This window comes from Diabrotica undecimpunctata, chromosome 3 (assembly GCF_040954645.1).
Source record: "Diabrotica undecimpunctata isolate CICGRU chromosome 3, icDiaUnde3, whole genome shotgun sequence".
NCBI lineage: Eukaryota > Metazoa > Arthropoda > Insecta > Coleoptera > Chrysomelidae > Diabrotica > Diabrotica undecimpunctata.
In genome coordinates, this window is record NC_092805.1 from 16081335 (window position 1) to 16099217 (window position 17883).

General features: G+C 35.0%; 1 protein-coding gene across 7 annotated transcripts in view; it reads left to right on the forward strand.

Annotated features, from left to right (window-relative positions):
• LOC140436482 (TOX high mobility group box family member 4-A-like) overlaps window positions 1–17883 on the forward strand; it is a 478609-nt gene that overhangs the window by 303904 nt on the left and 156822 nt on the right. For 3 of the 7 annotated variants that reach the window (XM_072525340.1, XM_072525339.1, XM_072525341.1), the window contains exon 2: window positions 15587–15633. The exons of the other annotated variants lie outside the window; for them this stretch is intronic. The gene's annotated coding sequence lies outside the window, so the exon portion shown is untranslated. The remainder of the gene's footprint in view (window positions 1–15586; window positions 15634–17883) is intronic. 7 annotated transcript variants of the gene reach the window in all.

Below are 17883 nucleotides of genomic sequence, written 5' to 3' on the forward strand. Positions count from 1 at the left end.
ACATTGGTCAAATTAGTAGAACCTTTAACAAATGTACAGCAGAGCACAAAAGGGCTTTCAATAATAGAAAAACATTCTACGTAGGCACTTCACCTTCTAGATCATAATCATTTTTTTGGTAAAAACTGTAAAAGGTAGATGCATAATAAGATTACATCACTTGAGAAAGGTACTCTGCCGAAACGGCTGTAATGAAAATAAATTGTAATGAATTTTGAGGAAGAGCAGACAACAAAACTCTCTACATCTCCGACACTGTTCAAGATATTCCTCGAACAAATATTAAAACCATGGAAAAGGAAATGTGAAGGGATGGGAATACCAATCCGGGACAACTTCTTGTACACATTAAGCTTTGCAGATGACCAAGTGGTAACGGCTCTAGATGAAGAAGATCTGTGCTATATGCTCCGAAAAGTAGAAACGGAATACACACAAAATGGACTGGAAATAAATCTAGAAAACACCGAATATTTAACAACAGAGCAAGAACCAGTGAGAAACTTGGAAATGGACGATAATAGGGAAGTTAACGGCACTAACAAATTCAAATATTTAGGATTCATACTCTCAAAAAATGGAACCACCGAGCAAGAGATAACCAGCAGATTAGCACAGGCAAGAACATGTATTAAACAAATGAACGGGGTACTATGGGATAGACAGATTACCAGAAATACAAAGAAGAGAATTTATTACACCTTGGTACGCAGTATAATGACCTATGGAGCAGAGAATTGGGTAATAAATAAACGAAACAGGTCCAAAATCACAGCAACTGAAATGGAGTTCAAGAGAAGAAGCTGCAGAGTGACAAAAATGGATTGCATCAGAAATGAGGCGATAAAACGAAGAATGGTAGTAGAACAAGACATACTCAGCTACATCGAAGAAAAACGTTTTATTTGGTATGGACATGTGAGAAGAACAGATCATACAAGGTGGATAGCAAAGATTTCGGATTGGAGACCAAGAGGAAGGAGGAAAAGAGGTAGACCCCGAAGATCATGGAGGGATGAAGTGGACGAGGCCATAGAAAGACGAGACCTTAGAGATGGAGAATGACAGAACAGAAAGAACTGGAGACGTTGGCTGAAAGAAGGAAGGCGGCGACAGCTGTAAAAATCCTTATATAGATAGATAAAAAACAAAATTTTTTAATGTTTTATTCTTCGATCGATTCATGATATTTAAAATACATATCAGGTTAATAACTAAATAGAATATGAAGGTTTAGACCTGTTTTTATATGTATAAATAAAATACAAGCTATTGTGTCAGAGCAGAAAATAATGTATAAATTACATCGATCTTGGTTTCTCCTCACGTACCATAACACTGAATAGAGCTGTCTCTCGCCTTGATACTCCTCAAAAACTGTACGAAGTCTCATTTTGAAATATCGTGTGACACAAACACTTTTGTAGAATAAACGTTTTGCTAGCTGGAATTTCATAAAGCCAGAGAGTTTCCGATGTGAAATTCCGGGCCCGGGTTGCCGCCATCGCAGCATCGCCATCGGGGCGTAAATCACATTTCCTCAAATAAATTATTTGCACAGCGTTGCAATATTATTCCAGCCTCAATTTTGAGTTATAATATACATTACGTAAACTCTATTAAATAACTAGAAGTTACAGCCCTGAAGTTATATAACAGGACGGCAAGTTTGTTCATTGCAAACGCCGTGAGAACAACGTACAGACGTCATCTATATTCAAGAACTGGTATTTAACTATGAAGTTGGCAAACAAGACAGATAAAGAAAATTATGGAACTTTGGGAGTTGTTTTCTTGGTACTTAAATCAGTTATTAGACTTTTGATTTATACCTTGATAGAATTTATTTAAAAAATGTTTCTACGATATACAAGAGAATATATTGAATTTATATTTATGTCAACCCTGTCTGTTTACTTTTTATACTATTAGATAATTTTTAGTTTACACAAACCTTTCCAAGTTTCGAATACCAACCAATAAAATGATCTACTATCACTTTGGAGATCCAGGTTTAATTCCTGGTATCGCCGAAAACATCGAGATGTTTTCAGATGTTGGCATAAGCAGTTGTCTCTCACATCATAATCATTTTTAAATTTTATTATATAAAACTCAGACTTAAAAGAATAAAATAACAAAGGATGTATTCAAAATAATTGTTAAGAAATTATGCAGAAGCTGAAAGAAGGGTTCCAAGAACAGAAATATATTAACTATAAATATACGAAAACCACAATGGATATCTGACAAAATCTTATGACTGATAAAATCAATAACGACATTTATGCGAAAGTCAGGATTTGTGCAAAAGAAAATTGGTACAACAATAAACGTTTTGAAGTTCTAATTGCAAAAAAAGAAAGACTGGTTTGATACGTATAGGAGAGATGAGGTTGTCGATGCTTTAAATAGGATGAAGAATAGTAATGCAGTAGGACCTAATAGAATACCTGTGGATGTTTGGAAGGATTTAGGAAGGTGATAACGTGACAAACGAGGAGTACAACATATGAGAAAGAAAGAATGTCCAATGGATGGAAGGGAAGCGTGATGGTATCAATGTATAAAGCTAAACAGGACATTCTGGACTGTAAGAACTATTGAGGGATAAAGTTAATGCCGCTTGCAATGCAAATTTGGGAGAGAACTGTAGAACCAAGATTAAGGGAAGAGACATCGATAGGAGAAGAATAATTTTGGTTTATGCCAGTAAGGGGGGAACAGATGTCTTGTTTGCTTTGAGACAGTTGATAGAGAAGTGAAAGACAGCTACATTTGGTATTTATAGATATTGCATAGATGTACAACCCAGTTTCTAGACAAGAGCTATGGAGATGTATGAGAGAGAAATAGGTTCCTGAAAAGTACATGAGGCTCGTAAAGGATATGTGTGCCGGAGCGTACTCCAAAGCATACACTTGTGTCGGATTAACTGAAAGTTTTCCAGTGACGGTTGGTTTGCATCAAGGCTATTCACTGTGTCCCTACCTGTTGAAATCTTGTTACAAGTGTACTGACAGAGAGGAGGTAAGGGAGGGATCTCCTTGGTCAATATTCTTTACGGATGATATCGTATAAAGTGGAGTAGAGTAAAGAAATGTTGGAGGAGAAGATAAGATGTCGTCTCGGGGGGTTAACTTGACGGTAAAATCGTCTCCCACACCGTACGCTTTGCTCTAGGGTATTCGTATATTAGTGAACGAAATACCCTAGACACTTATCCCTCTTCAGGTCGGGATGCTGAAACTTGTATCGAAGAATGATGAAATAAAACGGCAATTGTAGAATATAAAAAGCAAAGTCACAGAGTCTAAGGCAGGTAGGTGGAGCAGAGCCCCGCTGATCGGCTCCCTAGAATTTAGGGCTCTAGGAGAGACCGAGGTAAACTGTCTGTGGCTTCGAAATCAACTAATATTTATACATAATATTTTACAAGATTCTAAGCCAAAAGACCAATGACAAAATTGGAATAGTTGGGGAGGCGGGGCGATGCGGGCCAAGAGTGCCCATTGGTCACTCTGACCGAGCACTTGGTGACAAAGGGCTATTGAAGGAGGAGTACTTAAGGTTAATAGGTCGAAAACTGGGTATATGTGGTTGGGAGAAACAGTAATGGTTGGGGATATCGAAGTACTTGGGGAAACACTAGGACCAGTAGGAGAAATAAAATACTTTATCTCCTATAACGGAAAATGAAACACTAGTTCAAGAAATCGCACACAGGATGCAGACTGTTTGTTACTGGAAGCAAATCAGCGGCGTACTCTGTGTTTGAACAATTGGGGAACGGCTAAAAGGAACGGTATACAGGAGTGTGATGAGGTGTGCATTGTAAATGCAAACCTGTATTGGGAGTTTATAAAGAAGGTTCAGGAAAAGAAAATGGAGGTAGTTGAAATGAAAATATTACGGTGGATGTTGTGTAAAACTAGAAGGGACAAGATCAGGAACAGCGTGATTAGGGAAAGAGCCGGTGTGACTACAGTCTCAAAAAAGGTTTAAGAACACAAGATTGCAGATTGCAATCGTTTGTTCACGTCAGAAGTAGAAATGAGTACTAGAGTACTACATAAGGGACGAAGGATAGAGCTGTTAGAAGTTGAGAAAAAGAGAGGTAGGAGAAAACCGAGAAGATGGTAGTCCTGACAGAGGCCTTGGGAAAGAAAAGTTTAAATGAAGAAGATACGATATACAGAAATAAGTGGTGAAGAAGGAAAAAGCTGAGGAAGAAGAAGATATGTATAAAGGGAAAAGAAATAGCTAGAACCTAAAGGCAATTTTAAATTGTATATTTGACAAATAAGGAAACATTATAGTCCACGAACTAGACACATTGGAGAAATAAAGAGAATACATTGAGGAGTTATTTAAAAACGAAAGAACAGAAACTTAAGTGGAAAATGTATTAACTGGACCAAAGAGAACCTTAGATGAGATGGAATGAACTATAAAACTAGCACAGAAGAGGAAAGCAACCGAACGAGATGAAATACTCAGTAACGTAAGTAAACTACCCAACGTTAAAGGTTAAATTCAGCGGTTTTAACACCACTAGTCTAATGAGACATGTATTGAACGTTTTTGAAAGAATTTTTCACTAGTCGCGAGAGAATTTATAATTAAGTAGAAACAAAATTAGGCGAAACACAGTTTTGTTTTAGAAGCAACCTTGGAACTTAGAATCAAAGAAGAGTGTGAAGAGTGATTTATTTTACAGCCCGAGGTTTCAAGATGTGGAGATATACAGCAACCGGTCTTCATGTGTTTTATCGACTTCGATGGAGCACTTAACCGGGCCAATCACGACAAAATAATAGTTGATAAAATAATGGTTGTCTTGCAACAGATGGAAATTGTCAACCAAGACCTAAAAACTCAAGGGCAAAGGCTTAAGAAAATTATTACGTTTGCTAAAACGAAGGATGGGTTAAAACTAGGTGTTAAAATAAGTTGTTGCAGCGTAGTACTTTCAGCTTAGTACACACCCTCATAGACAGTGTAGTGCAACAACGTAGTTTCTGATATCACCAAATAAAAAAGTCAGAAATTAATTGATATTATTAGCATTCAATGAAAAGCTTAGTAGGAGTGGTGAGTATACGTGTCAGAACAGAGTGCAAAAAATGAAGGGATCGTAGATTTAATAAATGAAAAAGAACAAGAAAACCAAAAGAAAAAAATGTTACAAAATACAGCAAACATCATTTATGACAAGGTGTGAAAACAATTGGAAGCTCGGCATTGGCTCAGTGAAGTATTAAGTAGTTAGACTTACCTACTATTTAGATTTGCGCTCTCAATAAAGTTTAATGGTTACTAAATAAACCAAAAACTATAAGTGATTGATCTGAACTGAAGATCTCTTGAAGACTTAATTTGTTAGTTGATTTCTTTTCTCTTTTCGGTAATATTTAACGAGATTTCCAGATAATAATGAATAAATGTTAATTCAAAATAACGAAACGCCAAATTGATCTACATCTCATTAGAAATTCGAAGCTCCGTTTGGCTGTAATCAAAATAGAGAATTATTTAACCAAATTTGAACCAATTTATTTATAACGGGAAATGAAATATTACACCATTAACTGATGCTGACACTCTTCCACTGTTATTAATAATATTTTGATAAGTAAATCCGGCTTAGGAGCCAAAATCGACATTATTTCATTTAAATGATGTGCTATTAATCAAGCTATTAGGGTCACAACTAACACGTTAATCCGAAGAAAAAACAATTCTGTTGGTATTATTTATGCTTATTTTGTGACAGAGGAATTTCACCTATTAGAAAATATATTAGTCTAGCATGTGTTGGTTATTTATCACGTTGTTTTTTTGTTCAAGACATTAATGAGGAAAATATTTGTACATTTCGATGTGTCGTTCATTGATAGCGCTGTGACATTTATTGTTTTTTATTTTTCAACAACAGGTGTCATTTGTTTTTAATAATAGATGCAATTTTCCTTCATATTATTGCATTCCTGAAAAAATTTTACGATTGTTACTGAATAAAATAGTACTTCACGACGAATTAAAAATTGTGGAAGATATAATTATGATGCGGTAACAACTGGTACTAAAATGGTGTAGGACAAAGGACAGCTGTTTAAGAGTAGAACTGCATTAGGACTTTATTTGAAGCCCGTATCTACTCTTATAATTATTAGCAAAATAAAACAAGAACTATCAATAATTTCAAAACCTATTAGAGATAGATTAAATTATTAATTAGAGCGTCTTCAAGAAAAGCAGGTTGTAAACAGACTAGAGAATCCAGTCAAACAGGATATAGAAGAAGAGTGGCCGACCATACAGACAGCCATGTCGGAAGCAGCAAAAAGTGTATAGGAAGAAAGCACATAAAAAGACGGCAAGACTGGTTCGATGAAGAATGTAGGAATGCTTTGGCAAGAAGAAACAGGGCAAAACTACAAAGAGATAAAGAAAATACAAAAAAGGCGATCTAAAACTGTGTGGCAAGTAAAAGGGAAGTGAAAAGAATTTCCAGAAAACAGAAAAGAGAACAGCTAGAAAAGCAATTGAAAAACATAAAAGAATCCTACATCAAAAAGTCATGAAGTTAAGAAATCCAGAGAAACTACAAAAAATAATTCACAGTATTGCAGAAACAAAGAAGGCCTACTTCTAGGTGAAACAACAGAAAAATTAACAGATGTGCGAAATATTTGGACGATCTATTAAATACAGACGAACAAGGGGAACTTGAGTGAAATAAGAATTGGCAAGAAGATGAAGAAGGAACGTGCGCGGAACCAACTTTGAATGAAGTCAAAGAAATTAGAAGAGACCTAAAAAATAACAAAAGTGCAGGAGACAGTGGTATCCCAGCTGAGATTTTTAAGGAAGGCGACGAAAATTTTAAGGAAACGATATTTTACTTGATTCTAATAATTTGGCAAAAGGAAGAAATGCCGAAACAATGGAATACCGCTCTTATTTGTCCTATCTATAAAAAAGAGGACAAAACGGAGTGCGAAAACTATAGAGGTATAGCACTATTAGTAGTCTATAAAATACTTGCAAAAATTATTAGGAAAAGATTAATAAAATATGACAATAAAGTGATTGGAGAATACCAGGGAGCTTTTACACCAGGAAGAACAACTCCTGATCAAATAAGTATGTTAAAATTAATACAAAATAATAGCTACGAACAAAACTTAGGATTAATATACTATTTATCGATTTTAAACAAGCATATGACCCTCTAAATCGAACGATGCTTTATGAGAACATCAGAATTACCAAAAAAGCTTGTAAGGCTAGTGATAATGACGCTTAGGAACACGATAAATAGGGTAACAATGGAAGGAAACTTTTCAAGAGAGTTCACAGTGAATAGAGGTTTAAAACAAAGGGATTCGCTATCAACGAATTTATTCAACCTAGTATTTGAAGAAATCATAAGAAGATCAAATATGAGCACAAACAGGACTATTTTTAGTAGCAGGGAACAGTGCATAGCGTACGCGAATAGTGTGGTGATACTAGCGAGAACAAAAAAACATTTAAAAAAAGTTTTCCAGAAATTTGAAGAAGAAGCGAAAAGTTACGGATTAATAATAAACCAAACAAAAACGCACTATATGTGAATGAGAGGAGACATAATAAATAATAACAAATATATCAAAACGAAAGGAGCAGAAACTGTCTATAGTTTTGAAAAAGAGTCAGAATTTGAATACTTTGAAGTAACCATAAAAGAAGAAAAAGAGATAGACAAAATATTAATGAAGGGAAGCAGAGAGATAGGGTCACTAAATACATTACTGAAAGCAAAAAATGTGTCAAGAACAGCTAAACTGCGAGTCTACGAGACATTAATCAGGCTCACAGTGACGTACTCCAGTGAAATGTGGATTATGAACCAGCAGAAAGAAAAGAAAGTAGAGATCTGGGAACGAAAGGTGCTCAGAAAAATCTTCGAAGGAATAAACACGGCAGAGGATATTTGGAGAAGACAAAAAAATAAAGAAATAATGAGGATGTATGGAAAACCAGCAATAATGGCAAAAACACGAGCCCAAAGAGCTAAATGGCTTTATAAAATAGGGACCGAAAAAAATGGACGGAAATAGCCAAGTTTTTAGAAGAAAGAGGTCTACAAGGCCTGCAGCGCTGGTATATATATATATATATATATATATATATATATATATATATATATATATATATATATATTTGTATTCGATCAACTAACAGAGTAGTTACAAGGAAAGATTCCTTGGTTTTTTAACGTATGTAATGGTGTAGTTTTATTATGATGGAATTAAGACTAAACATTAAATAGTGAGGACGGTCTCAAAGAGTAGCAGATCTAAGCTTTCTATTTTACATATATTTTACTTTGCAGCATAAACTTTGGTATATAATATCGTAAGCTGCTTGTTTTCTTTGGTTTCTAATATTTAAAAGGTGCATTTTTCTATATCTGCACTTCGTCTTTTCTTTTCAGCAACCAAATATGGCGCTCCTGTTTAGTCAAACAGCGTCGCTCCAAAAAAATTTAAGCTAGTCACATATCTTCCTACTTTATCATCGAAAGAACATACTTTTAGAAAGGAATACGAGCAATCACCAATAAGGTCCAGGCATCCACCCCTACTAACCGCCAGATAACTATTTAAGGCAAAGTTTAATGTTTACTTCCTAGCAGACGTATTCGTCGCAGAAATCATTACAAGTCCAGAATATACCACGTATTACGCAAAAATCATATAGCTTTAAACTATCAAGAAAAACATGAACATTCCTCAATAGAGTGTAACGATTCAAAAAAACCTTATAAAGTTTTAATTCACGTATTTCAAATTCCATTCTGTATAATATAGTGAGTTTTAAAATTTCAAACGAGAGAAGATACCTTATTTCTCTTGGAATTATATAAACATCCCAATTGTTTATTTATACAAACTAATATCTGAGTTTTTCATTAAGATCGGCGTGAGAATCAAAGTAAATAGCGCGCCAATCAAAGTATTTGAGTTAAAGTGGAAATCAAATTTGCCGGCTTGAGAATTATATTAAGATTTAGCGTTTGGCGAGAATAAGCCTGCGGTTTCGCTACTCAAGTGGTACTCTCGACGCCAGTACCATATAATTTTTCCCGATTAGTCCATCTAAGAATGGAAACCATTTTTGAAGATCAACTCACTAATATTTGTAATTTGAAACTCGCAGATTACACATTTTATAAACTAGGTCATACAGACATGCTCATAGGTGCTGAATTGGTTCCTCTTTTCTTAAAGTCTGGCCGAATTCTTGGCGAATCAAATCAACCTATAGCCGTAGAAATCATTTTCGGTTCTGTTCTACAATGTCGAGGATCTGCGGCTCTTTCAAATTGTTACTTCACGTCCTAATACTTACTCATAAGTCAAAAACATTATCTAAACCCGCTATTTTGTCCCAAAATGATCAAGCTTGTGATTATATTTATAAATAGTTAACTTTTCGAGAGTAAACAGGCAGATTTTCTATTCCTTTCGTCCGAGTCATTGACCTTATGGTTCCTCATGGACCTTATTTCTTAACTTCTTACGAGAACGACAAAAATTCGATGCTGTTCTTCTTAGCTGACCTGACATTTACAACATTCAAGGGATTCAAGGGATAAGGGCGTTTCTTTTGTGCTGGTAATAATTTATGAGTTATGCCAATCGTTTTTTTTTCTTATTTACCATCATATATATTTCATTTCGTTTTAATTAACCAGCTATTCAAATATTTCCTACATAACCAAATACATTAAAAGCAAAATCTCAGTTATACACCGTAGAATTGTTAATTTCGCTTCCTATTCTATAATTTTTTTACGTATAAATATACCCGGTATTATAAACAACTGCTTCTTTTTTTATTTTTTAAACTGCATCCTGTAGAGCTACAAATTTGTTTTGTTCTGAAACAAACTAAAGCTCGCTCAAGTTCGATAGTTTTTATCACAACAAGAGCAACCTCGGCTCTAAAAATAAAATCGTTCCTAAAATGCCACTTTTAGAAATCCCAAAGCTTTCAATCGATTGATAAATAATTCTTTCCTTTAAGGAACACATGCTGCATCCCAGACCATAAAAAGTGTGTTTGGGAGATTTTTTTGTTATTTAAAATATTCTAAAGCAATTTTTTCGTGTACTAGTATTGTTTTTTTAATATAATTGTAACATAAATTTGTACGTATGCGAAAAGGGACAGGGATGTATTACATTAACAAAAATCGGTAATGACATACGATAATCGATGACAAATAAAATACAAATCACAGACATTCATAATAAGACAGCAACAAACAAGGACGAATGTATCTGTTTTTATCTTTATTCATTAAGGAATCTAAAAATTTAAAATAAATCCATTTCGTAAAAACAATGGAAAATGGAAGTCACAATAAAAGAATGATAATTATGATGTATGTTGCAGTATGAGGTTTCAGGATCGTTTGTCAATTTAAAAAGATACATGAGTTTAGTGTTAATATTCCCAACAAACTAAAGATATATTATACTTCATATAGACACGTGCAAAAGCCTTTAAAAATGGTTAAAAGTGAAAAAAAAAAAATAGTAACAAGATGGAACCCATTGTAAAAGGATGAAAACATGACAAAAATTAAAGGAACAATAATGTAAGAGCAATCTGAGGTCGGGAAATGGAAGTGGGTGAGGTTCCATCCTTAGACGAACCTGAAGAACCATCTTTAGACAAACTGCAGTCGGTGTCCTAGTAGTTAAAGTTATAGACCCAATGTGTGTACCCAAATATTTGAATTTTATCAAATTTATACAGTTTCTCAAAAATAAACGACAACATTTTATGGGATTAATTTGTATAAACTAGACAAAGAATGTTTCATCTTACTCTCTTACCTATCAGTTTAAACGGCCTACACACATCCCGACAAGACCACCTAACTGTCGTGACCGACAACGTTGGGTTCGACGGTTGGTGTGTGTAGGTTTGTTGACAGACAAAAAGAGTTGTATCCGACGGTTGGTCTAACCGATTTGGTTGTACAACTGCGACATTCCGATAGCCAACTTTCCCATACCCGACCTGTCGAGTCGAGTAAAGCCCGACAACGTTGTCGGGCCCAACGTTCTCAGTCTCGGTTTTGTCCGTACGTATGTAGGCACTGAAGCGTATTCTCAAGTTTCGTCTTTTTAAAACATATTTAACAAACACCATTCAATCAAGTTTTTTTCTAAAATATACATTAACTATAATAAACCAATTACTGGAAGAATTTTAATACGCATTTTAAAATCTGACTAGATACTAACGGTTGTTATGAAATCATTAATTAGGTTTCTAAATATAAACCAGTTCTAATGAAAGGTTGTGTTTTTAAATTAGAAAAAACCGATGTAATTGAAAGTCAGTCAAAATGTAGCAAGATGTATTTCATAATATATTAGATATTGATTAAGAGAACGTCAACGATTTTCACGTCTCTAATTGGTGATAATAAAAACGTTTTTTGTTCTTTATTTGTTTACGATCTGAAGATATATTTTAGTACATTTACTTTCAAATCATGTTTGTTAGAGAAATAACAAGATATATTTCTCTCTCTCCTAGTATCTGAAGAATGGTCGAGCTAAGTGATCTAAGTGTCAAAATTAAAATTTGCCAGAAATCAAAAAAAAAACTTGAACGTCCAAAAAAATAAAACAAATACATACTTAATTGTTTATTGAAATTCCACTTTATTAACAAGTACGGAAATAACATATATCAAATTTTTGGTGTTCATACACTGAAGAAACTTAGTAATTCACAATAAATGAAGAAAAAATGGAAATGATCCAAGTCCACAGAAATAATATATGATTAACAATCTAAAATAGAGGTGAAAAATGCACTATTTTCCTGGTTAATGAATTCTGGTGTGGAGGTCTTATTTCTTACTTTTGTTTATGTGCTCAACACCAGGAAAGCTTAAGAGCTTCGTTGACTTTAACTTTTGGGCATTCACACCTTTTTTCAATACACGACACTTCTCCCATCCTATTAAGTCACTGAAACTTTTCTTGTACAATACTGTTCCTAGATCTTCTTCCGTCACACCTAAGTTTAGATGTATCTATACATTTTAATGATATTTTATCGAAATCAAAAAAAGTACATTCTACAAGTCTGAAGCTTGGAACATTTTGCACGTTTCTCGATAAGAGCAAAATCTCTATCGGAAGATAAAAAGCTACCACCGGAAACTAAAAATTTATGATTGATGGTATCAAAATGTCCATTGGCTACTAAGAAATGTACATTCGGTTTTTCAATTGCCTTGCACAATTGTCGCTACATATACATAGTTTTCGCTTATAAGTTGAAAGCTATCCTGTATTCAAGCCTTGTAGAAGACATGATGCCATTTGGTTCCCACCACGACCCGACTGTCCTTCAAGCTAGATGCACATTATTCCATCTGACGTATCTTGTACGTGTATTCCAAAATTGTAGCATGACAATTGGCGGCTGTAGTACATACTACTTGCGTCAATTCAGGAAGCGAAAATACAATCTTAAATAACATTAAGAGCTTTACCTGTTTTTCTATGATGCAATTCCAACTCAGTTTTAACTTTTCTGGATATACTAAAATATTTGTCCTTGCTTCTTAAAAAAAGGAAATCACAAGTCTTGCAGGTGTCAACTCTAGGTCTTCTAAAAGAAAGATTCGGAAAAACACCCAGGAAAAACTTAACCACAACGCCTGCCTAATGAAATGAAAGAAAAAATTGCAGAAAAGCAAATATGGCGGAGAAAATGCTCGCCTCAGGATAAAACTGAATTAATCCAAGCTACCAATTAATCCAAGCCCAATTAAAAGTTCGTATAAATAATCAAAAGGATAATAGTATTAAATATTACCTGAAAAACTTATTAGCGATGGAACTCACCGAATACTCACTTTGGTAGGCAACACGAATATTAAATCGACCTCAATTAACCAACCCTCCTGTTCAAATAGATAATGGAGGATGGGCTAGGAACAACAAAGAAAAATGAGACCCAAAAGTTTTTATAATCAGCGTATCAATTTGAACTACTCTTGGCCAAATTCACTACCAAACAAGTTCACCAGAAGATACAGTCAGACTTGAACCCTAAAAAGTCTTCTGGATACTACCTGATTACCGCTAAAATTCTCAAAGAACTCTCCAAAAAAGAAATTCTGTAATTCCTGTAATTTAAATTATTGCAATTCCTAAGTCAGGTAAACCTACAAAAGACATTAAATCTATTATTAGCCTACTGCCGATGATGTCAAAGGTTTTTAAAAAACTACTGTTAGAGTTATAACCAATTCTTGCATTTTGATGATGGATATCAGATACTTAAACATTCCTATCACAATAAATGTAGAATCCAATGGAAAAATGCATTAATAGTTTTGAAATAAACTGGTACTATAAGAGGAAAATTAAAGAAGCTGACAGAAAATTGTATTACAAGATCACCAATAGAATGCAGCAAGGTTTGGTTACCGATACTAAAAGTAGAGGTTATCAGTAAGAATATTCCAACACTAGAAAACAACAGGTCAGGGATACATTATCTATAATTAATAATAACACAACACATAACTATCAATAAGGATAGTAAGATTAGAATTTGACAGCAATCGATAGTAATACAATAATACAACACCTATTAGAGAGTCTTATACAACACCTACAAACTATTAGAGAGGCTTATATATAATAGAATCAGTACAGAACTGTTCCAGGCGATCCCAGTCGAACAAGCGGGTTTTCGACCAGAACGAAGCTGTGCCGACCAGGTAATGTCACTCACCACCTACATCGAAGCGGGTTTCCAAAGAAGACTTAAAACTTCAGCGGCATTTATTGATCTCTCGGCAGCTTACGATACAGTATGGAGAGAGGGCCTTATATACAAAATTCTCCGTGCAATCCCCTGTAAACCAATAGCACGCCTAATAGATAGCATGCTCAACGACCGAATGTTTCAAGTAGTGATGGGCACAGATATCAGCCTACCAAAGAAACTTAAGAATGGCCTACCACAGGGGTCAGTGCTCTCTCCACTACTATTTAGCTTATACCTAGCAGATATGTCGGAAACACAGTCAAGAAAGTTCGGATACGCCGATGACTGGGCCCTCGCTACACGATGCAGAATACTAGAAACGTCTGAAGAAGTTCTGACGGCAGACTTATATACATTGGGCAAATATTTTCGCAAGTGGCGACTTCAACCAAATGCATCCAAAACAGAAGTTAGTTGCTTTCACCTGAACAATAAACTTGCTGGAAAGGAACTCAACATACGGTTTGAAAATACCACACTTACCCACAACAAAACACCGAAGTACCTGGGCGTAACACTAGACAGAACGCTATCATTTAAAGAGCATTTAACAAAAACTGCCCAAAAGTTGAGTACAAGAAATAACATTCCACTCTCCGCTCTACTGCCTTAGCCCTTGTTTTCTCGACCGCTGAATATTGTGCTCCAGTCTGGATACACAGTCCACACGTAAAAAAGGTCGACAATCAGCTGCACAGCACTATGAGGATGATAGCTGGTACAATTAAATCAACTGCCACCCAATGGCTTCCAGTATTAAGTCACATCCCACCTCCACATTTACGACGAGTCGACGCACTTACACGTGAATACAAAAAGATCATGAACAATATAAACCTGCCGATCCACCAAGATACCGAGGATGCACGAAATACCCGTCTCCGTTCTAGAAAACCACCAATGAAAACGGCAAGAATGATACATGAGGAGTTCAACATCACGAATGCATGGTCCCAAGAATGGAACGAATGGCAAAATAACATGCCCTGCATTACCCACAAGCCACCAGGTTTTGATCTTCCACGCAAAACATGGTCCACTCTAAATAGGATCCGAACCAGACATGGCAGATGTGCATAGATGCTACATAAATGGGGAAAGAACCCGTCTCCTCAATGTGACTGTGGGGAGAACCAAACCATCGACCACATTATTCAAGAGTGTTCCTCAAGATCCTACAATGGTAGCCCTGAAGACTTCCTGTTTGCAACTTCAGAATCAATTGATTATATAAATACACTTGATGTTTGTTTGTAACTATTTAAAGTTTGTCAAATACCTATATTACTAGTGCTTGTGTATTTGTTCTAAATGTGTTGTAATTGCCATACGATAAATAAATAAAATACAACACCATTCAAGATGTTCAGCTCTAGTAGTGTAAACGTGGCTGTTGCCTCCAAGACCGAGGCCAAGTCAGTATAAATGTCAAGATTTTATTTACCGTCAACTGAAAATAACAACGTTTTAAGCATAACAATTAAAAATAATAATATTTATAAGAATACCCAAATGAATTATTTACAGTTAAATTCCAGATTTTTTTGGAAATCAACTTCTGGAGTGAAAATTGAAACTGCAAAAACATAAAATGTAATTTTTATTATATAAAATATTCAGTGAAAAGCATACCACAAGAAAGTGATCATAATTTAACAATGTTAAAATCTTTTAAAGTTTTTAATGGAAGCTAATTTGCTCTTTTTTTTTGTTTCAGGTCAGTTCATGTTCCAGAACAATTTAAATCATCAAATATAACCCAAGGTAAAACATTGTCTTAACCCTTCTCGTTTACTATATTAGACTAATCGCGTACTTCAAATGGTTGTTAGCTACTTTGTTATTGATTATTTGTATTAATATTATTTATTATCGGTCAGATAGCCAAGCAGAACAGACAGTGCTAAAGCGAAATCTCCTAGTGGGAGTTTGTTAGAAAAAGCCCGGTGTACAGAAAAATAAAACGGCTAACGTTGTACTTTAAAATTCTAAATGAATCTGCAACTAAGACTAGAATACGCTGATGTCTGATCTGTATGGTGTAGGAGTACGGCAAGAGATCTGGGCTTGTGGCTTGGTAATACTCCTCCGGAAGGCCGTGACATAATCATTCGAGAATAAATGTAATGAAGAAATTTAATAATGGATCTCCACCGCGTGCAGGAAAACTGCTATGATAATACTGATGATTATAAATAAAGGTTTTAATCAACAAAATATACATCAAAATCATCTTTTAAACTAGATAGAATATTGAAATATATGTAGTCTCTTGCGATGTAACTTTTATAATCCAACTAACCCTACATTTAATGCACCTGTTGCAATTTGAACGTTAATGTAATTGCATCATGATCACGTAATAACGTTATTTCATAATAATCTTAAAAATTATTAAAATTTTTAGCACTGAGTTTATGTTGAACTTTCCAAGTAACATTCTTTCGTACGTAGTTATGGCTGTGGCCTTTTTTAATGACCATCGTAACCTTTTTCTATATATTTGTTAGGGACTTGGCTCAGATGAAATCCCTACCTTGGAAAAAAGCATTACATTAGAAATTGGGAAAGGTTAAAAGTCCAATTTAAATACAATAAATTCAAAGAATGTCTTGTGTGTAAATTCGATCATGCTAATATTGGGACTATTCTTCTTATTTGTGCCCTCTCTCTCTGAAAGTTGGCAATTCAATTGGCTATAGTTGTACGTGAAATGGTGGTTCTAACGATTTCGGACGATGTTTTGCCGAGCCATTAGCATATATCCTTAAGCTGTTGTCTCATTATCGACCTTTTTCTCTCTCTCCTTAGGTGTCCGATATACATTAGTTTGCGCTCTTTCATTGCTGGCATCAGATCTTTGTTCTTTTGCATTCTGTTTATGTCTAAGAAATACGTAGTATTCTTCTATAAAAATATACTTCCAAAACTGTAATGTATTTATCTAGCGAGGGATTGAGAGTCTAGCTCTCACACCCATAAAGAAGGAAACACATAGCATTGTAGCATTTGAATGGTAGGTCTTAGGTCTAGATCTCGCCTGAAGAAGAAGTTCTTCGCTTTAAGTCTGTGTCGCCTACGAATATTTAAGACGTATTTGGTGGACTTTGTAGAGAGAGATTAAAATTATAGCGTCTTGTCGAAGTGGAAGTCACTGCATTTGTTTTTATGGATTTCTTTAAGATCCATATTATGTATGTGTGCCCAGTGGGTATCGAAGCCAATTAGACCGATTTAACTGGCTTATATAGTTTGTAGATTTCAACGAAGTCTTTTGACTCTGATATATCCATACTGCGACTGTTTTTTGTCTAGATTTTTGTATATTAATAACATCTTAGTTTTAGTCCTGACGATTTTAGACTTTTCAGTAATCTTATTATCCGTTTCGGAGCCAAGCTTTATTTTAACAAAAATTTTACAAAGATGCATTCAGTTTTCTGAAGCTCTAAAAGTATTTTTCTGGAGATAAGTATTTAGTAGTAAGATCCTCAAAAGTCAAAGGATATTAGAATTATAACAAATGCTAGAAAGAATGAGTAAAAGTTAGAATTAAAGACTGACTACAGATCATAAGAGTTATCTGTCAGGGCTGTATACTTTTTCGACTTTTATTCAATTTATATATCGGTTTTCTAAGAGCACTAAATTATCGGGAAAAAGGTTTTACAATGTTTGCAACTAAGACTCTTTAACACACACGCGCAGCGGGCAAGATTCGAAGCCTAGGAAACCCAATAAAACCCAGACCCCATAAGCTCGGGACCTCTAAACGCTGACAACTCAACAAACCCCGATTTGGGTACAGCAGGGTGTATGAAGGGTATAGCCAACATCCAAGGGAAAGTCTATCATACTCGGGCAGCACCAAAGCCTCTTATGGTCCGTCTACAGATGAGGATGGCGCGCTAGCCATTCTCTCAGCATTATCTGTGATACTGCACGAAGACCTGCCCGTGATCACTGTGAGGGCGAGCCAGAGAACGCAGGCGAGTATAACGGACAACCTCGCTC